The 23,522-nt window shown below is 44.8% G+C and overlaps 1 pseudogene; it reads right to left on the bottom strand.

The window, feature by feature from the left end:
• Nucleotides 1-10,067: 10,067 nt before the first annotated feature.
• Nucleotides 10,068-19,401, bottom strand: LOC130025987 (homeobox protein TGIF1-like; annotated as a pseudogene).
• Nucleotides 19,402-23,522: the final 4,121 nt, after the last annotated feature.

The raw sequence follows: 23,522 nt of genomic DNA, 5'->3' as shown, positions 1-23,522 counted from the left end.
GAAAATGTTCTGCCCTTCATGCTGACATTTGGAGGTTTCCTCCTGTCGATGAGTCTTAGGTAACCAAAGGAGTCTGACTTGGTTGGAGCAGACAGCCCCTGACAGGTGGTTGGAGGTGCCTACCCTACCCAACTCATACCTTCACAGCCTTCAGTACTCAATGGTGCCTGGGCTGCAAAGCAGAAAAGGGGGTCGGGGTGACCCCAGGAGGATTTGGAATGTGTTATATTGACACTGAGATCCAGTTACTTCTATGCTTCAGTTAGGGTTGCAAAGTGGGTTCCTACACTGACTCCTGTTCCACTCCAGTTTCCCTAAAAGCTGGGTCAGGGAACCTGAACAGACCAGGCAAACTTGCTGACTTAGAAGACCATCAGCAAGGCCTTAGATTTCCTGAAACCAAACACCCTTGACCTCATGGCACACAACACTGCCTGAAGTCACAGTCGCACATCCTGTTACCCTCTGGGGAGTGTCCTGTGCCTTTGGGAGCTGGGCATGGCCCCTTGACATTCAGTCCCAGCCTGGCTGAAATAGTCTCCTGTGTCTCCAGGGGACTCAGGAAGAGTAAGTAGCATCCAGGCAACCTCTTTGGCCTCTGTCTTCACCAGAAGGGCACCTGAAAATGGCACCAGAGGGGGAGGACACCTCTAAGGTTTTTTTTTTTTGCTTTTTGGGTCACACCCGGCGATGTTCAGGGGTTACTCCTGGCTCATGCACTCAGGAATTTCTCCTGGCGGTGCTCGGGGGACCATATGGGATGCTGGGAATTGAGCCTCCACAGTGCTGGTCGGCCATGTTGGCTACGTGCAAGGCAAACGCCCTATCCGCTGTGCTATTGCTCCAGTCTCATTTTTTTTGCTACCTCTAAGGTTTTGACTTCATAGATTAGATTGATTTTAATATCATGCTGGAAATCGAACTCAAGGCCTCCCAGATGCAAGGCATACCCTCCAAATACGATGGCCTCCAAATGACAGCAGAAAACCTCCAAATGTCAGCATGAGGTCAGGACATTTTAGAGCTAAAAATAGTACTTGGGCTACAGAGGTCACCCCCTTTATTTGAAAGCTGGGAAAACCAGAGGTTAAAAAAAAAGTTCCTCCAAGGTGGTGTTGGTATACCTCCAAGGTGGTGTTGGGTGCACCTCACTTCATCCTGCTTTGCCCAGGCTGAGCACCTCCATCAGGTCCGTCCATCTCTCAATACTTGAACTACACCCTGGCCCTCTGACATTTGAACATACTTTAAGATGTGGCCACTTAAAAGAGTAAAGTCTTTGGATTGCTGGGACTGAATTTCAGCTCCGTTGGTCACCAAGGGGAGGCTCACCTGTCTCATGCAAGTGGCTGTCTTCCCCAGTGCCCAGTCACAGGACAAACATGCCTCCCACACCATCTCTCTGCCCTGCCTGGGGGAATGCTTTCCCTGGCCAACAGACTTTCCCGCCCACCACTCTGTATTTCAGCAGCCCCCCCCCCCCCGACTGGGGACTAGCCCAGTCTCGTGCTGTCTCCACAGAGCATGTTGACATCTAGTTAGGATCACCATTGTTCCTCCGATTACAACACTTTTTCCACGTTGCAACACAAGCCTCTCCTCAAGATTGATCTTTTCCCTCCACGGGTACCATTTCTCAAGTCTTGTTTTTACATTGACTTCACTCCTGCAGCTTTATTTCAAGTGAATTCAAGCAGACTTCCTTTTTTAACTTAATTCCATTTTGGGGAGAAAATGGCCTACAGATCCTCAGAAGAGCTGCTTACTCTTGAGACATACAGAACACAACTACTCCCTGTTCTGCCTCCTGGTTCCCAAACCCATTCCACTTCTGTGCAGTTGGGCACCTGCTCCGGGATCCTTCTCTTAAAAGATGAGTAGTGTAGGGAGGAGATCATAGGATGTCTTGACTCCTGCCAGAGTACTGTCCGATGAGACCCAGAAATCTTTCCCCCCCTCCCAATTTTTTCAAGAGTATCAACTTCACATAGTAAGAAGAGCATGTGAGATAGGATGAATGCATAGAGGGATGGATGATGGGATGATGGATGGATGGATGGATGGTTGGATAAATGGCTAGATAAATTAAATACATCATCTCTGGAAAATACAATCTACCTTACCCATACAGATTCAGGAAAGGTAAAGGTAAAGGTAAAGGCCCTCCCGTTGATCGTCGATTTGCTCGAGCGGGCCCAGTAACGTCTCCATTGGAGACTTGGTTGTTACTGTGTCTGGCTTATCGAATACTCTCGGTAGCTTGCAGATTCAGGAAAGTAAGATGATATATAAAAACAATTTCTAGAGACTCAGTTGCTGGTTTTATGTGGGGCTCTATTGCCACCTTGGCTATGATTTCCCTTTTTCTAAACTCACATCACTCTGCTCTCATCATTTTCCATTGGGCTCTACTATCTGGAATCACCTTGCCAACAACACCCACTGACCATCAGTAACTCCAGAAACACACCACCTGCTATGTTCCTCAATTCCCAGCTCCCCCAAGTATGTGTTCACTTTCCTGTGTTGTTTTGCTTACCTGCATCACCTGATTTACCCTCCTTTTCCACTTCCAGTCTCCCAGGATTACCTGAATTGGTATCAGGTAACATCTTTATTGAGTTCTAAGTGCAGGCCAGTCCTCTGTTTAGTCATAAGGATGTAACAATGGCAAAGCAGTCTCTGAGTTCAGGGGGTTTCCACTCTGGTAAGGAGACACACCTAAACACACAAGCAACTACAATACTGTCCTTTTAGTGACACAATGGGAATGGTTAGACGCAGGAAATCTTATGGAAACCCTAAGAAAGACTTTAAAGAGGATGCTGCATTTAAGTTTTGACCAAAAGGATGAAAAGTTTCTTCTAGGCAGTCAGTGAAGCAGGAAGTGCTGCTTGTTCAACAGTAAGAGGCAAGCGATGAGGATTGGGATTTGTCTGTCTTACTCCCTTCCTGGGGTCATACTTCTCTAATAGGTCCTATGGGTCTCCATATTCCCATGGTACCCTAACTCCTTTAGATTACATCCCCAAATGGAAGTCTAGAAGCTTATGGTTTCACAGGGAGACCAAAGATGACATACATCTCTGTGTCCAGCCATATTGACTCTTTCAAGTTCTTTGACTGAGCTATATATATATATATATATATATATATATATATATATATATAGAAGAACGTTGCTCAAAATGACCCAGTTCTGTCTCAGTTACATTTATAACATGCTGTTATTCAAAATGACCTTTTGCCACTGACTTTTGGCTCAATCCAAACATTGGCTACTTTCACTCTTCCAGTGACAATTAGGTGGGATAGTGATTGAGGCATAAAGAGTCTCGACCTTGAGGCTGCTATTATAATGTTGTTTAGAGACATTGTTGTTGTTGTTGTTGTTTAGGCACATTGGCAAGGAGACAAAATGATCTAAGAAGAGATTTGGCAAGTGATAGAGCCTATTTCTCTTTCTTTGCTTCAGCTTAACGTTCTCATCCCAAATAATGAGAATTAATTCTCATTCCACTCGTTGACTCTGAAGTCTCCCACAACACAGATACTGGGTATCCCAAGAATTCCTCACTGACTTACTTAGCTTATTCTTGTTGCTTCAGGGGACCCTGAACATTATCTCATAATTAATAAGTCTCCTCCAAGAAGTAGTTACTTTTAAAAGAATATTCTTGGAAATCAGAACACCTCTATGACATCAAAAATAGGAAAAACATAGTGGGATGACTACCAGTAGTTAATAGTTTGGGCAAGAGAAGTCAACCTAACAGATTGAAAGGCATAAAGATGATTTTGAGGCCAACACCTACTCTAAATGCCAATTTTAAGAGCACAATACATGGAATCATGGTGAATTCTGCAACAGACCAAAAGAATGTGCCCAAGAATTGCCACAAAACCATTTGACCCATACAATTGCCAGTGGCCTTGCTTTGAACATGTGAAGTTCACTAGTAGCACTAATACCATCTAGTACCACTAAGAGGAACAAAAGAGTGAAGAGTAAAGGAATTTATAAATAGAGGTATAAAAATCAAGACCAAACACGGTTCCTTGGAAACTCAAAATTGGTTACCATTTAAAATTTACAGAAAATACTGCCTTTTATGCTATAATAAATGCATAGTCATTTAAATATTGAAAGTACTGGTTTGGTTCAAAATTGTAATCTTATATTCACTCTGCTGAGAGATATTAACATGTTATGCTGGGATTCCACAAACAACCTAGAACAATACCTTATTCCTACAGACACCTAATGAGGATGGTGCCCTGAACATGGCAAGCACCTCATCTGACCACAGCACACCTACTCAATCAGAATCTGTGTTTGAATGAACTCTCCCAATGACTTGGGCATAGGGAAGTTTGAGCGACATTGTCTGGAGACTCTTCCAAGATCAAATGCTGCCTTTCTTCCCAGCTGAACCTACAGGACTAGCCTTCAGTCCATGCTGCCTGCTTGCTGAACTCCAGTTAATTGAGTTCCTTTCCTCCAACCTCTCCAATAAGCTCCTATCTGAAGCCCACCCTAGGAAATAGCTCCACCACTTGTTTGTCCTCCCCTTGATAAAAAAAAAAAAAGCTACCAGTCACTTCATGATTTCTTATACCTCACCTCAACAAAGGGTTCCTTCTGTGCTTCATACAGAAACTACCAGATTCACTGCCATGAAAAGGAAGTCGTGTTGTTTTTCTTAAAGGATGACTGGTTTAAATCACAATAAAATGCCTCTGTTGCATTCTTGAGAGACTCTACTCCAATGCTATCTCCTCTTCAAGGATGCAAGACACTGGCATGAGCAGGATTCTCTTGACAGAGATATTGGAGTCATCCATTATGACAACAATCTTACCAATTTTCTTTTTAAAATCCTCTTTTCTTACTCAGTTAAAATCTTGAGAGAAGATCTAAAGGGTCCTTGGTTTTAATTTAATTCCTTTAATTGTCTGTGGTTAGGAGTTTTATTTTGCTTTATCAAAGGTTCCAAGTTCTCTTTGGAATATATATATATCTATGTAGAACAAAAATGTAAATGAAAAATGTGAAATAACAAAAGTAAGAATCTTTGCATGTGTTCCTGTGACTGTCACTCTGGGCTGGGAGTCTGGGGAATGCTCAGAAGATTCAGCTATCCCTTCTAACAGACTCCTTCTAATGATGGCCATTATCTTGGTAAATATCACAATCTCTGTCTCTTAGTCTTTGATGATCAGAAACATGGTTTTGTGGTCAGAGAGATGGAGGCTGGTCCTCTCAGAGCCGAGATGGGTCATGAGACCCAGAAATCAAACCAAAAACCCAATTCATTAGCTTAGAGAGAAATTTCTTAGAGTATGACTCCAGGGAGAACCAAACAATCCTCTAATTTGTTTTGCAATATGGAATTGCCAACACAGAAATCAGAACTCTTAAAAGACATCCTTTCTAATAAGGAAACCTCTATGGACAGCAATATAAGGATATAAGGGCTACAGTTGTGGGCTTACTTGTGTCTGCACAAAAGTAATATGTAGCTCTTAACCCCCTTGACTTGCACACATGGCTATAACCTTACAAATCTAATGGCATTAAGATGTAGTCATTGGGCATAGGAGGGAGGGTAGTCCAATATCTCCGGTGTCCTTATAAGAGCAGATGTACAGGGTCACAGAGATAGCACAGCTGGTAAGGCATTTGCCTTGTATATGTTCAGTCCAGGATATAGTCCTGGTAATGTGTATGGTCCTTTTAACACTGGTAGGAGTGATCCCTGAGTACAGATCCAATTGAAAGCCCTTATTGGGTACTGTCTAAATGTAAGAAAGGCCAATAGAGTTCAATCCTGGCACCACAAATGGTCTCCCAAGTACAACTAGGAGTGATCTCTAAGCACAAAGCCCAGAATAATTCCCAAGAACTTCTAAGTATGGCCCAAACCCTCCTTTGATATATAAAGAAGAGATGACAGCTATGCACTGTCTAAGAGAAAGATGTGTCTGCCAGTCAAAGAATGCCAAAGATTGTCTGCCAACATCAGAAGCTAGAAGAAGCAAGGGATGATCATCCCAAGGATGATTCAGAGGAAACATAGCTTTGTAAACATCTGGATTTCAGACTCTTAACCTTCAGAACTGTGAAAAAAATAAATGTCTATTGTTTTTGGTTTGTGTTCCCAATGGGCAATTCTCAGAAAATATTTCCAGTGTGGTGCTGGAGGGGAACATGTGGTGCCAGGGATGGAGACTGGGCTTCTCACAGAAGCATGTGCTCCAGCCCCTTTAGCTCTTTCTCCCATTCAGACACCTATGGCTGTAAGTCACCAGTCTGTGGTACTACTTGGCAGTTCTACAGAACTAAAACCCTTACTTTCCCAGTCTGGACTCTGAAGGAAATTGAGGAAATTGCCGTGTTTACAGGCACCCAAGCTGTGAGATCAGCTCAGCTTTCTTTTAGAGAGTGAAGGCTTTTTAATGCAACTGGAATATTTGAGTGAAGCCCATTAAGCTAAGACCTGCTCAGTTGCTTGTACCTGGGAAATACAGGATTAAGCGGGGCTGCTAGGGTAAAATTTCATGCTTAATAGATATCCCAGAGGCACATGTCCTTAATTCTAAGTAGCAAATAGGTCAAGTAGGATCTAGTACAATCCTTCCTGTGAATAGTTTGCTGCCCAGTGATCTTTCCTTTCCCTCTTTTTGGAAATATAATGTATATTCTGAGAGTGCTTAAAATTGACAAGCGTTGTAGGGAAAGCTTCCTGCACTACATTTCTACAGATTTTATGCACTGGATCTTAAAGAGTCTTTTAGAAATCGATAAACTACTAATAAACTAAGTAGTTCCCTTTCAAACATGGCAATCAGGGCCAGAGATATAAGTTAATGGTTGGAGACCACTCTTTTGCATGCAGAATGCTCCATTTTGGTCCGGTCCCCAACACCATATGACTCCCCAAGGATCACCAGGTCTTCTATACCAGGTGTGGACCCTGAGCACTGAGCCAGGAGCAGTCACTGAGTACTGCCAGCCACCCTCCCCACTACTCCCCCTCAAATAAACAGAACAATTTGGGAGACATTTTTTATGAGTTGTATATTGGTTAGCACATGGTTTCTTGAGAAATGCCAGGAGTGATCCCTGAGCACAGAGGCAGGAATAAGCGCTGAGCACCAGCAGGTGACCAAAATTGTCACTGTCACTGTCACTGTCATCCCGTTGTTCATTGATTTGCTCGAGCGAGCACAGTAACATGTCCATTGTGACACTTGTAATGGCCAAAGCAAACAAAAATAATTAAATATAAAATATTTGTACTTATGTGGCTCACCAACAACCAGATGTACAACTCTTTTCCCCTAGGTGACCCCTGTTTTGACACTGTGATAGACAAAGCACAGCAGAAACAGACTGTGCCCTGCAATCAAAACGTCACTTCTATCTTGGGTGACTTAGGAGAATTATTTGCAACATCACGCTTGAAATATCCATGCTGTCCTTTCTCTCCTCCTAGGGATCAGGCCACACAGAGCCCCTTTTGAGCCTCCTGACAATGCTATATGTACTCAGGTTTCCTTTGAAAGACACACATATGGGTTAATCTATAAGAAAGTTAATAGACTCAGTGTGCGATCCAATCCAGGAAAACAAACATTTTCCCTGTGCCTGATGAACAGACCCGATAGTTCTGGGTCTCAGCTCCCCCTCCCTTTCCCAAATTCAAAGGGTTTTCTTTAGATGCAACCATATATTTAATCTGTACTTGGGCTTGTATTAGAGATTGACAGCCTTTCCATTTTCTAAACAGCCTAGCTTGTCTCTATCCTGATCACACATGAATCCAATATTTAAGATGTGGTAACTTTTCTTTTTAAATTTTTATTAGTGAAACACCATGAGGTACAGTTGTAGACTTAAAAATTTTTGTGCTTGGGTTTCAATTATACAATGTGTGAGTACCCATCCCTCCACCAGTGTCCATTTTCCATCACCACTGATCCCAGTATCCCTCCTGCCCCCCATCCTCCCCATCCCACCCTGCCTCTTTGGCAGAGCATTCCATTTTGTTCTCTCTCCTTCTGTGTGCTGTGGTTTGCAAAAGAGGCACTGAGTGGCAATCATGTTCAGTCTATAGTCTACTTTCAGCATGCATCTCCCATCTTGGGAGGATCCCCACAATACCCTTTACTTGGTGCTCCCTTCTCTATCTGAGCTGCCTTTTCCCCTAGCATGTGCAGCTGGCCTCAAAGCCATGGAGTGAACCTCCTGGTACTTATCTCGGCTATTCTTGGGTGTTAGTCTCCTATTTTGTTACTTTATGTTCCCCAGATGAATGCAATCTTTCTATGTCTATCCCTCTCTTTCTGACTCATTTCACTTAGCATGATATTTTCCATGTAGTACCACTTGTATGTAAATTTCATGACTCTATATTTTCTAACAGCTACATAGTACTTCATTGTGTAGATGTACCAAAGTTTCTCTAACCAATCATCTGTTATCAGGCACTCAGGTTTTTCCAGATTCTGGCTATTGCAAACAGTGCTGCAATGAACAAACAAGTGTAGATGTCACTTTGACTATACTTTTTTTTGCCTCTCTGGGATATATTCCCAGGAGTGGTATTGCTGGGTCAATTGGGAGCTCAATTTCTAATTTTTTGAGAATCATCCATACTGTTTTCCAAAAGGGCTGAACATGTGGTAACTCTATTTCCCAGTTTAGACTGGACATCCACTGCCTATCTTAAGGACAAATAAAATATTATTTCATGGTCCCAAAATGAAGGGCAAAATAACAGAAACAACAGCAAAAAGGGCTGTTTTGAAAAACAATGAATATTACAGAGATACTGTTCATGTTATTTTGTGTATGGAGTAATTTGTAAAATGTCTCTGAGGGTGGAAGCTGAAATATTATTGGCATGGTTATTGCAGGGTCCAGAGTTACAGCGGGGTATGCAATTTTATTTTTTGCCTAGTGGTTGAAATTCATGGTTCTGGCTGACCGGTGCTTGGAGGCCATGGGAGCCATACCTGGCAGTGCTCAGGGGATCATGTGGTGCTCAGGAATCAAACTCAAGACCCTGCATGTGCTAGGCGTGCATTCTTCCACTTGAGCCATCTCCCCAGTCTCATGTACACTTTACTTTTTAAGTGATCCAGTCACATATCACAAATGTTAGCAATTTTTCAGTCTAGGTAAAGGATAGGTGGACATTCGTGCCACCATCGTTTCAATTGTATGTATCTAAAATCTTCTTTAACATAAAGAGGGAAAAATTGTGGTCCTCACTGCAGTTAAAGATAGATGATTGGTTGGGAAGATGCTCCCTTTTGTCTGGACAGGTCAGATCTTGGGAAAACCAACAGAATAACCCAGATGTAGATATCATTGCTTCAGATTGAGATGTCACAGAAATATCCATCTCCACACGGTTTGCCTTTTACTCTCCCTGCCTGGGGACAGGGGACAATAATGGTATGAGAAGCAAGTGCCTGAGAGACTCTGGGTCAGAAGTGAACTGACAGGGACAATTAGGAACCAAACAGGACTGACCAAATGTGAGGGAAAGAGTGAGTGTGGAATGGCTCGGAAGGACCCAGGGAGCGGGGCTACTTCCTGTCTTAGTCCCCTGTAGTCTCTGTGACAAAATGCCACCAAGTGGCTCTGCAAACAACTGAAATCAGTAGTTCACAGTTCTTTTTTTAATATTTAAAGAAAATACCTTATTATGTTACACAAAAAGACATCACAAATCAACAAGATTCATACTTGGTTGAGTTTTTTTAAAAAAAAAAAGAAAATTTATTAGACACTGGTATTCTGTTCCACATGGGAATAAGAAAATGCTATAGGTTTTGCACAGTCTGAAAAAACACCAACAAAAATGGGTGGGGATCACATGATCTTGGGAACCTTCTCACATTATGAATAATGTATCAAGAAACATTAAAAAATTGAAAACCCTGTTTCTACAATAGCTTTTGAGATATATTGCTTTTTGTAATGAGTATTTCATTGAAGACATTTCAGTAATAACAGGATGCTTCACTTTAGCAATCACATGTGCAAATATTAATTAAAAATATAAAATGATGCAACATCTCTTGCCAACACCCCGGAAATCATATTTGATAACTGTTTTTGCTTGAAAAAGGATTAAGCTGTAAAGTTTGGCCTGAAGCTTTATCTCTGCAGCCCATTTAAGGACAACATCCACTAGAAACTGAAAGCCACTAAAATCTTGATTGAAGTCTGGTGGAGTTGGATGAGGAGTGTTGAAAAGCCCACTTTGTAGACCTGTACTTGGTCCAAATGTACATGTGTCATTCAGATACCTGAGGGAGGACTCTGTAAAATTCTTGGCTACTACCTGCTGTATCTCTGTGTTCTGCCCTATACCTATTGGCTGTCAGGGAGAGAAAGGCACATCTTTCTCACAATGTAGCCACAAATGCTATGGCAGATCACTCATGTATGTGCCCAAACTGAATTGATATGGTGACAATGGTTTAGGGGACAATGCTCTTCCACCTCCACGGGCTGAGTCTATGTGTACAGGAATGAAATGAGCTCTCCTCTAGAGCACACATCAAGTTTCTGATGCTCATTACTGACTACAAAGAGCTTAAGAGTTTGCTTTAGAAGTCTTGGCCCCACCTCACAAAAACGTGAACTGCTTTGGATCTCTGCCATCCTTTCTCAGCATGTCTGAGGTTAATCTTCAGGGAGTGTTGATGAGTCAGTTACTGACCTGTAGTGCAGACAGGTGTGTTGAGACACACATCTTTGGGATGTTGAGACAAGGATGCTTCATCTGGTTCTGAGGGATAGGCAGTGTATCAGTGTTCATACAGCCAGACTTGGAGACTGTACTGATTCCTTGGGCAGGTTACCCCTTGGCCTTTTCTTGCCCAAGCCAACAGAGGTGAGTGCCCCCACACTGTCATCATACTCAGTCTCACTGCCACACACTGCAACACCTCTTTTGCTCTTCGTTCTGGAGCTCCCATCCAGCACTACCTGAAGCTGGGTGAAGTAAGGCAGGGAGAGGAGGGGATTGTTCCTTGGGATTTAGTGCTGGGTGGGGAGGTCTGGAGGGGACTTATGATCCACCATCCCTCTAATTTGTAGAATATGCTCCAGCTGTTTTTGTTAACAAGGTGTCTTGCTCCAGGGGCCCACTTCCAGGATGGAATTTAAGTGACGTTTATACAAATTGTCTGGCAAGTGGCAGCTGCAGCTGGGGGCGGGGAGGGAGGAGCAGGTAGGGGATCTAGTGGGGGAAGGAGGGATGTCTCCATTACCCAATCAACTCCTCTCCCTGCCCTGCTCCGTTGTTCTGCTCAGCGCACCTCCTACCTTACTGTTCTGAAGGCTCAAGTCCAGGCTTAAAGTGGCTTGGCTGGCATGTGGGGCAGGATCTCCCTTTGAGTTGCAGATGACCACCGTCCACTCTCTAGTCAGAGAGGTGAGTCTGTGTCTCTTCTCCTGGAAACCCTAATACCTCCCACCCAATCAGAGCCCAGGCATTATGACCTCATTTAATTCCTGAATTCCTTAGAGATTCTGTAAGCTAGTGAGGGCAGGGGTCAGCCCTGCCTGCACTCCATAATGACCTCTCAATACCACAATCAGGGCCTCCAGGCCTGGAGTTCATGTCCATCACTGAAATTCTCTTTGTGGATAACTCTTCATTTCCATCACAAAACTAGTTTTGTTCCTATGTATAAGAGTTCTTGAGTATTGCACGAAATATTTGCATTCAAAACTCCAGATGTTTATGAAGCTATAGTTATTTATTCAAAGATTTTCTTTTTATGGGGGGCTGTGAGGGTGGAGATACACATTTCTTATTCCTCACTCTGTGTTCAGGGATCACTCCTAGCGGGACTCAGGGGTGCATACTGTGGTACCAGGAATCAAATCCAGGTCACCCTTGTGCAAGGCAGACTGTATTGTCTCTTTAGTTCCTTAAACAACAGCTTTGAGAAGTTGGTTATGGATCCTCACTGTTCTATCCTTACTGTTTTATGCTGGTCCTATCTACGTGGTCCTTGGCTCACAATTCTGGCTCGGTCCACCACTCAAGTTCTGTCTTGGTCTCAGGTTTGTCACCGGGCTCCACTGCCTACCTCTCTCAGCCTTTAACCTTGAAACTCTGTCCCTTTGGCTTTGGTTTGTTTGTTTTGTTTTCAAGTTTAAGGTTAAGAACTGCTATTTTCCAGCCAGTCCATGGCACTGGTGAGGCATTGAAGAGAAAGTTACGGGGCCTGGCCTTCTTTTCTATCTTACTATTTCCAGCCCCCAGACAGTTCCATGATCCATTTTGACTGACTACGTTTTCTGCAGTGATAGTTAAAGGGTCAATTAAATTAACTAGATTACCTGGTGCCTCACCCATCTACTTCCACCGTAACATAAGTTTATAACATTTCACATCCTTCAGGAAGGAAAAAGGGCAGAATTAAGAAAGTTCTCAAAGACAAGGTGACTCAGTCTCACCAGTCAAAACCCAAAGGGCCCCATCCATTGTCCCTCGTTCCTGCCCTTTTCATATACTCGCACCCAACCTACAGCTGGCTGGCAGAGTTCTTTCTGTGTTCCAGTATTAGGAGCAGCTGTCCTGTGGTTTGGTGCTTCGAGAGAGTCGGAGCTGATTGGACAGTGCCATGAGGAGAGGATAGTTGAAGTCCCACTGATGGGTTAATAGTTACAAGGGGTTAGGGTTATTAACACACACACACACACACACACACACACACACACATACACACACACACACACACACACCACCCCCATTCCTGAACCTCATTACGTCCTCCGGCACTCCCTCTGGCTTAGGAGAAGCATACAAGGGCCCCAAACTCTGAATTCAACTAACTGGCGGCAGGTACAGTGAGCTGTTCCAGCTGACAGCGGAGAGACCTGAGGCTCTTTCCACCCACCCCCCCACTCTGTGGTTGGTTTAGACCCTCCCCAGAGTCTGATCCAGATGCTGCTGGAAAAAACCTGGGCAACAAATGTCAGCGACCAGATCTGTGCTGGGCCCAGTAGGGAAGCCTGGGCACGAAGTGCTGCTTCTAATGAAGGTGTGACTGCTGGGGGTGCTGGGTGCTGGGTGCTGGGTGCTGGGTGCAGGCTTCTTCTTTCTGTTACCTAACTCACTTGAGACCTAGAAAGAAATATATTCAGAGCCTGTGCACTGAGGGGTGTGAGTGGAAACTCTTCAGCCAGTTACTGGTAGCCACGTCAGTTGCAACCCCAAGATACTTGAGACTTTATAGTCTCACTAAGCACTTCTCAGATGCGCAGGGGTTCTGGAGGGAATGGAAACCATTCACAGCAGCTGGGGCCCTGGGTTATTCATGCAGCCGGTACCCAGGTCCTGGCTCTGGCCATAATTGCTTCTTTCAGGACCCCAGCACGCTTCTCTTTTACTACTTAATGTAACCAAGAAGGCAGTGGTTGCTCCCACTGGAAAGAATTGGATTTCAACCCATCTAGTTAAAACAGGTTCCCAGAACACCCTAAGAAAGCCTGAGGGGAAGACTGGAGTAGCAGTGGAAAGCCCTTCCAGGCAGGAATGCAACCACTTGAGGCCACCCTATATGTAGAGGCGCATGCATGTGTGTGTGTGTGTGTGTGTGTGTGTGTGTGTGTGTGTGTGTGTGTAGGGGTGGGAATGGGGAATGCAATTCCTCAAATCCCCAAACCTCCCTTGTTACAAACAAGTTCCCCATGTCTTCCTTCTGAGATTTGAGTTGGAGCAAGATGTCACTTCACCTCATTCGAGATTTATGAAATCCTTGATGAATGAATAAACACTGGCCCATTCTAGAAAATGTATTCAACTCTCCCTTCCAACAGAGAGAATAGCTTGCTTTCTTGCTCTCTCTCGTTCTCTCTCTTTTATTCTTTCGTTCTCTTTCTTTCTCTTTCTTTCTCTCTTTCTATCTCTTTCTTTCTTTCTGAATTTTTAAAGATTCCAAAACCACTGTATCACTGTCATCCTGTTGTTCAATGATTTCCTCAAGCAGGCACCAGTAATGTCTCCTTCATCCTAGCCCTGAGATTTAGAAAGAGCCACATTCGAGACTCTTTCAGGGTCAGGAGAATGAGACCCATCATTGTTACTTGTTTTGGGCATATTGAATACAACACGGGGAGTTTGCCAGACTCTGCCATGTGGGCAGGATACTTTTGGTAGCCTGCCAGGTTCTCCAGTGTAAGAACTAGATAATAAGATGTCCCAGCTTCCAGGAGCTGGGTTTTATAGTCTCTGGGTCTTGGCCATTAATGGGATTACACGGCGCAGAGGGCAGTTGGTGGGTGTAAAACCCACATACTGGATGATGGGGGATCTGGGTGGAGGAGGACCAGTCCCAATCCAAGCAAGCTTGGAGATCTACACCCCGAGTCTCGCATGCCTGGGTTCCTCTGCCGGTTCCTTCATGCGTGAGGCTCGTCTGAACGTGTGGAGAGTGGCCTTAAGCATGGCTATTGCTGGAACCAGAGAACTTCAGGTGCTGGGGCTCTGCTTGGGGTGGGGAGAGAAACTCAACCCACCCTCCTCCAAGGGGCCCTGGTGAGGACAGCCAGGCATGAAGGCAGGAGACTCTGTGCTGTTCTCTTCCGGGAGCTGGGTCTTGGCCATTGATGGGATTACACGTTGATGGTTGTCCTCACCTGTGGTCAGTGGTCAGTGTCCTTCCCACTCTCCACACGTTCGGACGAGCCTCTCACATGAAGGAACCGGCAGAGGAACCCAGGTGTGTGGGACCTGGGGCGTAGATCTCCAAGCCTGCCAGGATTGGGACTGGGCCTCCTCTACCCAGATCCCCCATCTTCCAGTATGTAGGCATTACACCCACCAACTGCACTAAGCTCTGTGTAATCCCATCAATGGCCAAGACCCAGAGACTATAAAACCCAGCTCCTGGAAGAGAACAGCACAGAGTCTCCTGCCTTCGTGCCTCACCAGGGCCCCTTGGAGGAAGGTGGGTTGAGTTTCCCTCCCCACCCTGGGCAGAGCCCCAGCAGCTGAAGATTTCAAAAAGTCAAGGTAAAATGGCAGAAACTTAGGTATGGGGGAATGAACATGACTGGAGCTAGCTCTGTTGCTATTCCTTCAAACTGCCACCTAGGGCCTCCACACCTGCGGTCTCAAGGCCATTTTTGCTCACTGATGGGATAAAGTGTTACCTATTTTCCTATTGCTCATCAGGAACACCCCAGGCACTTTACAAACAAGTACTCAACTTCACATTGAGGTGAAGGCACCATCCCCCAACTTTCAGAACCGGAGAATGGTAGGTAAAGGAAATTGCATCCTCTGACTGTTGGAGCATCACAACACAGGTTCAAATTCAGTGATCCGAGGCAAGAAGTATCAGTGACTTCCCATTGCCATGAAAAACTGTTACATGGACTCAAATGCATGAACAATTGATTGGGGAAACCAAGAGCCTCAGGCTTAGCTCATGCAGACTTCTCACATACAGAGGAGGGGTCGTCAGTGTTCATATGAGAACTTCTGATATGGGACTGCTTAAGAGAAGCCAGATAGTAGATACTGTAAGCAAGTAGGGAACAGGAGCTGGAGCAATAGCACAGTGGGTAGCGCGTTTGCCTTCAATGCAGATGACACGGGTTCAATTCCCAGCATCCCATACGGTCCCCCGAACACTGCCAGGAGTAATTCCTGAGTGCAGAGCCAGGAGTAACCCCTGTGCATTGCTGGATATGACCCAAAAAGCGAAGAAAAAAAAAGAAAGAAAGAAAGTAGGAATAAGGGTCTTTAAAGAGGTAACAGAGTTCCAGTGAAGCCATCAAAGTGAAGTGTGAAGCCACAGAGCTAGTAAGAGGAAGAGAAAGCAGGAGCACAGTTGCCCAGAAAATAGTGTCTGCAAGCTGAGATACCAAAAGAAACTGGCAGTGCCTGATCCCTGGCTTGGGCTTCCAGCTTCTGGAACTTAAGCTGTGCTTTAAAGGCATGTTCCTCAACCTTTCTCCAACCTTGCCACTTTCTGACCTTGTTTACTTCCCCTGGTCTGCCATCCTACCTGTTGTTTCAAGTCTCATACCATTGATGTGATTTATACCTGTGGCCTTCATGGAACGTCCTTGAGATCTACAGAGGAGCTAATGGACCCCAGGCTGAGAAATGCTGATGTTTGATGAGGGTCTCTTTGTTCCTTACAGTCAGAACAGAGGACAGAAGATTCATAGGGGAAATATTTCTCCACTAAGTCTCCGTGCTAACAAGTCCTGCCTCATTGTCTGGAAAGCGCTCATTGTCTGGTCCCAGCAGCCTTTGTGCTAGACAAGACTAGAAAGATAATAGATTTGTCAACTCCCAAGCAAGCCATGATGTTCCTGTTTGCACTTGTTGCACAAACCCTTTCTCCATATTTTTCTTAATAGCCCTCAATCTCTAAATACCAGCTCAACTACCATCTTTTAAGACAATTTCTTAATTACCCCAAGGGTAAATATTTTGGAGTGATCTGTACAATATCTCTCAGAACAGAATGGGTTATTCATGAGATATTCATTGTCTTACATGCTCCTTCTAGGCTGGTTTGACTAATTCTATGGGATTACTTCCTGTCCCATAGCTGAGCCCTCAACTAACTTTGGACTGACTCCATGGTCTCTTGTAACTCAATGGCTCCTCAAAGGGTCTTTAGAAGTGTATCTGAATCTCCATCTTATGAAAGGAATAAATACTTTCATATTTATTCTCAACATCGCTAAGTATCCCTACCTGTATCTGTCAAACTTTAGAGGAGAGAGCCATTCAGCTTCTAAATACTTACACAATACACTTGTTCAATGTGTCAGGGAGGTGACTCAGTAGTAGAACACATGGCCCCAAGTTAGATCCTCAATATGACCAAAAGAAGAAAAATAAATGCAATTTTCTCCTTCAGAAGCAATGTGGGGCTGTATCCTCAGTAAGTATCTATCATGCATATGTAAGACCTTGGGTTTTATCCCCAGCAGCATGTCTCCCATGATAAAGAACTGATCTGCCCTGTTCTAGGTTCAGTGGAGAGTCAGAAGATCACCCTCTGGCGGCCTGGACAGAACTCAGCCGTGAAAGGAGTACAGTCCCCTTAGATGAATGGCAGCATTAGCTATGGTTCTTTAAAACATCTTCCTGATACTGAGTTCTTCAGTGATCATTCCATTCCACCCAAGCCAGGAGCCTTTGGAGAGGAAGTCAGCCAAGGGTGAAGAGAAAGTCAGAATCCTATGTGAGTTGTGATGGGTAAACTGAATGACCTAAGATGTTTCTATTTCTGAGGTCTGGAGGAGTCATAACAGCATTCTTCATGCTTGCTACCACATCGGAACATGTGTGACTAAGAACACACGCAAGTCTCCTGGGATGTACATTTGCACGCTTATCTCCTCTATCAGTCACAGTCTACTCACTTCACTCATTTCCAAATGATGTCATCTAGGCAGAGTTTCTTAATGGGGTGAGGTGGAGGGGGGGCTATATGGCCCTATGTAGGTTCCCAGGATATTTTAAAGGGGGCCACAGGTGAATAGCACTTCAGTAGAGAGCCATGGCAAGCAACTAAGTGGCCCACCTGTAGGACAAGGGGCCACAGGAAGGTTGGGTAGGCAGAGAAATAGTAAAGGCATTAAAGAGCTTGCCTTGCATGAGGTTGATTCAGGTTTAGTCTCTGCCAGAGCAGAGAGTAACCACTGAGCATCACTTGGAATGGCCCAAACACCTTCCTCCCCCAGAAAAGGTAAGTAAATAAATGAGACAAGGTCAGAAGGGGACCACAGTGTGAAAAGGGTTAAGAAATACTCATCAGGAGCTGGAGCGCAGTGGGTGAGGCATTTGCCTTGCATGCAACTGACCCAGGTTTCATCCCCTGCATACCATATGGTCCCCTGAGCACCTCCAAAAGTAGTTCTTGAGTGCAGAGACCCTGAGCATCACCAGATATAACCCCAAAATCAAATATATATATATTTGATTTTTAGGTATATTTAAACCATCAAAGGGAAAGTTTAAGACAGGGAAAGAGCCTCTCAGTGGATTTTGTCTCACTTTAGAGGTGAAAAAGGCCACATAGAAAGACACTACCAGCATCTGATGTGGCAAATGTCATTGAGATTTTGGACCTAAGTTCTCCCACCCCCACCCCCACAGTTCTTCTGACCCAGAGCTGGCCTGTGCTTTTAAACCTCCAACCTCACTTTCAAGAAAGACCCCTGACTCAGCCCCTCATGAAGTTACAAGACTTTTCTTATCTGGAGGTCACTGAGGGACAGACAGGAACTTTGATAGGAGAAAAAAATACAAACAGGCTTGGGAGCAGTCTGGGCTATCAGTTCCATTCATAGGAAACCCATTCCAGAGCTTATTTGTTCTGACTTTACATATGCCTACATCAAAGCCATTTATTAGTTTCAGCAGGAATGAGGGGGAAGAAAAAAATAAAGTAGAAAATACTTCCAGGCGGACTCCAAAAATATGTCAAAGCCGCAAGAAAGGAAAAGATGATAAAAAAAAAATACACTCTCAAATTCTAAAAGCAGCCGAGAGCTGCTCTGACCTCTGTGTTGACCTCCACAGTTTCAGGATAAGCCATCACGAGCCCCCAAATCAAAGGGAAACTGCAAACTGTCACTTCATTTAGAAATTGATATTCACTTGAAAGATTCAAGGCATGTGTGAATGCACGGTGTTTCCCTGTCTTCTGCCTTTAAAGGCAGAAAGATAAGATGTCTAGAAATTTTTTGATGCCATCTTCTTAAATGTTTATTAGCTTGCAGGAGTGAGCTTCCTGCTCATCTGTAGTTCTCGTTCACCAGTCCTCACCACCCCCACCCACCCCCACCCCCACCCCCACCCACCTCGAATGCTGGACAAAAGAAGCTTTGTGGAGAGAACGGAGCCTTATTGTGTCTCAGGGAGCATATGTCTCCATACTCCAGGGACAGAAGTCAGCTCCTGCTCCCAGGACTGTCATTGGCTCTGGCCAGGCAGCCCATATCCTGGCTAGGACCCCACTCTGGGCAGCGGCAGGGGCCTGGCTGGCACAGTTTCCTGCATTGCACGCTCCTCTCCCCAAGCAGATGGGCCAACCCTCGGGGAAAGGAAGTTCTGAGATCCTCCTGTCTTGTTCTTCCCAAATGGGCTCTGCTATAAAAAGCAAATTAAACAGCCATTGTTCCTTTCCTGCATGAAGTTGGCATGCCTACATCCTGCCTCATCCCAAAGGCTCCCGGAGGTTCGCTGCCCGCCTGCCGATGCCTGTTACCATTCCCAACGCTCGGAGAAGCACGTCTTCCACTTCCACAGACTTCTCGACTTCCGAGCCTTCCTGCTTTTGCAAGAAAAGATAAAGCACTGCAGAAAGGGCTTTCTTCAGAACACTCATTCTTCTTAGACCCTGGAGAACTATTCTCGCAGGTTTTGTAAACAGGTTAAGGTCCTGTCTCAAGAGATTCCCAGACTAGCCCTTCATCTGGTGAACTTCATATGGTTCTCAGTCAAAGGCTTGTTCTAGTATTTTCCAGGAGTTTTTCTACAACAGAATCATCCAAAGGGAATTATGGGAGATGATGGATGTGTTTATTAAATTCATGGTGATAAATACTTCACAATGTATCTATAGTTTATTATCTCATCGCATTGTACAACTTAAATATATTCAGATTTTTGGATTGCGTTTCAATAAAGCTGGGAATGAAATAAGTTTTTAAACATCACTGAGTGAGATAGGACAGAAGTTTGGGTGCATACCTAGCATGTGATCAATACAAGTTTGATCTCCAATACCACTTGGCACCCCAACTCCTGCTGGGCGTCAAGGTGACCAAGGTGAACCCCAGCATTGCAGGTCCTGAGCAGCACTGCAGTGAATGGTCCCCAGAACCTTGCAATTCTCACATTGAACTGTTATATCCTTGTAAGCACCACTGGGGAGAACCCAAATCAATCACCCCACAAACAGTCTAAAGTAGAAAACCAAAAATATTTTATTTTAATTTTTTTCTTTTCTCGTCTCTTTCCTTTTCTTTTTATTCTTCCTTCCTCCATCCCTCCTTCCTTCCTTCCTCCCCCCATTCCCCTGCTTTTCTGGAATTGATACACAGCATCACACATGCAAACAAGTGCTCTACCACTGAGACATATTTCTGGTCAACCTAAAAATTTTTTTTGGTATTTTTTGGGGGGGTCACATCGGCGATGCTCAGGGATTACTCCTGGCTCTGCACTCAGGAATTACTCCTGGCAGTGCTCGGGGAACGATATGGGATGCTGGGAATTGAACCTGGGTCAGCCGCATGCGAGGCAAATGCCCTACCCGCTGTGCTATTGCTCCAGCCCCACAACTTAAAATATTTTAAAACTCAAACAGAGGTCAAGGATGGGACTCAAGTGATGGAGCATATGCCTTGCATATGTGAAGCCCTGGGTTTGCTCCTCATGCATGCCTTCCTCCCACCCACAGACTGCCCACATATAAATACAAAAGATCAAAAAAGGCTACTGAGAGTAAGACTTTTTAAAAAAAGGTAAACTGAACATTTAAAAGGTGAGACGTGGGTGAGAGGAAGATGGAGGGGACTGTGGATCAGAAGTGGGGTGGGAGGAAGGCAAGTAACTTCTGGACTCTGCAGAGAAAAGAAAAACGAGGAAGAAGTGGAGGTTGGAGGTGGGGCTGAGCAGCCCGTGTTTCTCAGACTGTGGCATTCACCATATTGTAAGATAATCGCTTGTAGAACACTTTCCCTCCCCTCACTATATGGACCCCATGATCTAGCATTTTTGTACACTTTGATTTTCATATATTAGTTTTATTGCAAGGGCAGTCTTCACAACTCAGGGTGCTCCTAATCTCTAAAAGGAGGGAATCTCAGACCGTGCTTGTAGAAGAGTATCTGGGGGCTTCTGGGAGGACCAGACAGAGAGAACTGGGCAAGGGCAAGCCACAAATGGGCAGGCCATCTGTCTTTGAAAAAGGAGATCCCCTCTGCCAACTTTCCTTCAATCCTGGTAGCACCATGAACCACCACCCTGTAATTAATAACTTAAAGCCGACTCAAGCATCTGACTCATCACCCTTCTGGACCCCTTGAGCATTGCATTGTACTCCCAGGGGAGCTCCAGATATTAGGTAGAAAGAGGTGCTGTGCTCCGAGATAAGTACCAGGAGGTTTACTCCATGGCTTGAAGGCTAGCTGCACATGCTAGGGTAAAGGGCAGCTCAGAAAGAGAAGGGAGCACCAAATAAAGGGTGTTGGGAGGATCCTCCCAGGATGGGAGATGCATGCTGAAAGTAGACTATAGACCGAACATGATTGCCACTCAATGCCTCTTTTGCAAACCACAGCACCCAAAAGGAGAGAGAACGAAAGGGAATGCCCTGCCAAAGAGGCAGGGTGGAATGGGGGGATGGGGGTGGGAGGGATACTGGGATCAGTGGTGGTGGAGAATGGGCACTGGTGGAGGGATGGGTACTCGCACATTGTATAATTGAAACCCAAGCACAAAAATTTGTAAGTCTACAACTGTGCCTCATGGTGTTTCACTAATAAAAACTTAAAAATAAATAAATAAATCATCCCCACAACCTTGTTAAAGAAGAAAGAAAGAAAGAAAGAAAGAAAGAAAGAAAGAAAGAAAGAAAGGTGCTGTGCTAAGAAAGTGAGCTCAAGGAGAAACATTTGAGTGACTAGCAGGCTCCAGGCCCAACAGTGAAACTTTTAAAAAATTATTTACTCGGGGCCAGTGAGAGAGAACAGTGAGTAAGGAGCTCGCCTTCCACACAACTGACCAGGATTCAATCCCTGGCACCACGTATGGTTCCTCAAGGCCCCAGGAGTGATCCCTGAGAGAAGAATCCTGAACACAACTGGTTGTGGCCCAAAAATAAAGCTAAAAGTAGATAAATAAAAATAAATAAAATGATTCACTCTTGGAAAGATGGCTCAGTGTGTCAACACACTTGAAGTCTATGATCAAAGGACTGGTGGATAGTTTGGACCTGGTGCCGGCTGTTCCTAGGCATTCATGAGGCAAAAGCAAAAGACAGCATTTACTCATCCATCTAGGAGCAAGTCTCTCTATACTTTTTTTAGTCTCTATATTTTTAAAAGAGACTGATATTTTAAAATAATTTTTGAAACAACTGCAAAAACTGAGTGTACTGTGAGATAGCACCCACTTAGCAGTTCTCCAAACCATTTTTCTAAACCTAGCCGGTGCGGTGTGGTGGGGGCGGTCTTTGAGGTTTCCAGCCTCAGTCTCACATGAAGATATACAGAATGAAATCTTGGTGTGTGTTTCCTCAAAGGCTTCCTCTCTACACGGTCAAGTGGACTCGTTCCCAGAAAGAGCAAAACCCTTCTGATAAATACAAGACACCAAACAGGAAGTGAGCCGGCCAGCATCAGGCCGAATTAGCTGAGAGTGGGGAAGGATGAAGAAGGTCCCAGAGAGAACCAGCTCAGGGCCTCCAAGCAGACTCTGCAGCAGCATGATTTGCTGAGGCTTTCTCCTCCCCCTCCCCACTCCCATTTCCCAGTTCTGAGAGTCCAGCATTTACCTCTGGAACTGGCCATAGCAACCCAGCTGCTAACATATGGATTGTGACAATAGGTGGCAGACATACTGTGAGTACTTCCTATTTTTTTTTGTTTTTGTATTTTGATTTCGGGGGCACATCCAGTCGTGCTCATTACTTCTGTGATGTTCAGGAGTTACTCTGGCTCTGCACCCGGGAATCACTCCTGACAGTGCTCAGAAGACCACTTGGGCTGCCAGAGACTGAACCCAATCTGCAGCATGTAAGGCAAGGACTCTACACCCCTGTACACCTTTCCAGCCCCACATCCTACCCTTACAGGGAAAATGAAGGAGGCCAACTTCTCTCTGTATGATCTCATTGGGCATTGTAGAGCCAATCTGACTGGTTATTTCCCATAACCAATTAGACTGATAGGTTTTCCGCCCCTCTTTTACAAATGGCTTAACCGATCAGATAACAGGAGTGGGCATACATAAAGCATATGATCACAAATCAAGAGTTGCTGGGGTGGCTGTCCTGGAGAAGAAAGAAGCTGTTGCAACAAGTGTCTCCAAAAAATGCTATTGGAGAGAAATTATTACTGGAAGAGAAGTTCTGGGGTTTCCCCCAGACAGAGACGACTGTCAAACTCTTGTGAATTATAAACAAAGAGCTGTGACTCTGAAGACATCTGGTGTTTCGAATGCTATTTCCCAGCACCTAGAAGCTGGAAGCTAGCTGTCTTGGCCTTTTCTCTCCCAACACTATGGCTGCCATGACAAATGACAACCAACAGTGGTCTAGATCACTGAAGTTTGAAATGGGTCTCACCAAACAAAGCCAGGTGATAGTGCTCAGTCCTCTTCTGGAGGCTCTAGGGGAGATCAGTATCTTGACCTTTCCCAGCTTCTAGAGGCCTCATGTATTCCTGGATCCTTGGCCCCTTCCTGCTTCTTTACACAGGAAATGATTGCAATTGTACATCA

The sequence above is a fragment of the Sorex fumeus genome, unplaced genomic scaffold, assembly GCF_029834395.1.
Source record: "Sorex fumeus unplaced genomic scaffold, SorFum_2.1 ptg000033l, whole genome shotgun sequence".
Taxonomy (NCBI): domain Eukaryota; kingdom Metazoa; phylum Chordata; class Mammalia; order Eulipotyphla; family Soricidae; genus Sorex; species Sorex fumeus.
Note: the sequence above shows the minus strand (reverse complement) of the source record. Positions and strands in the feature narration are given on the sequence as shown.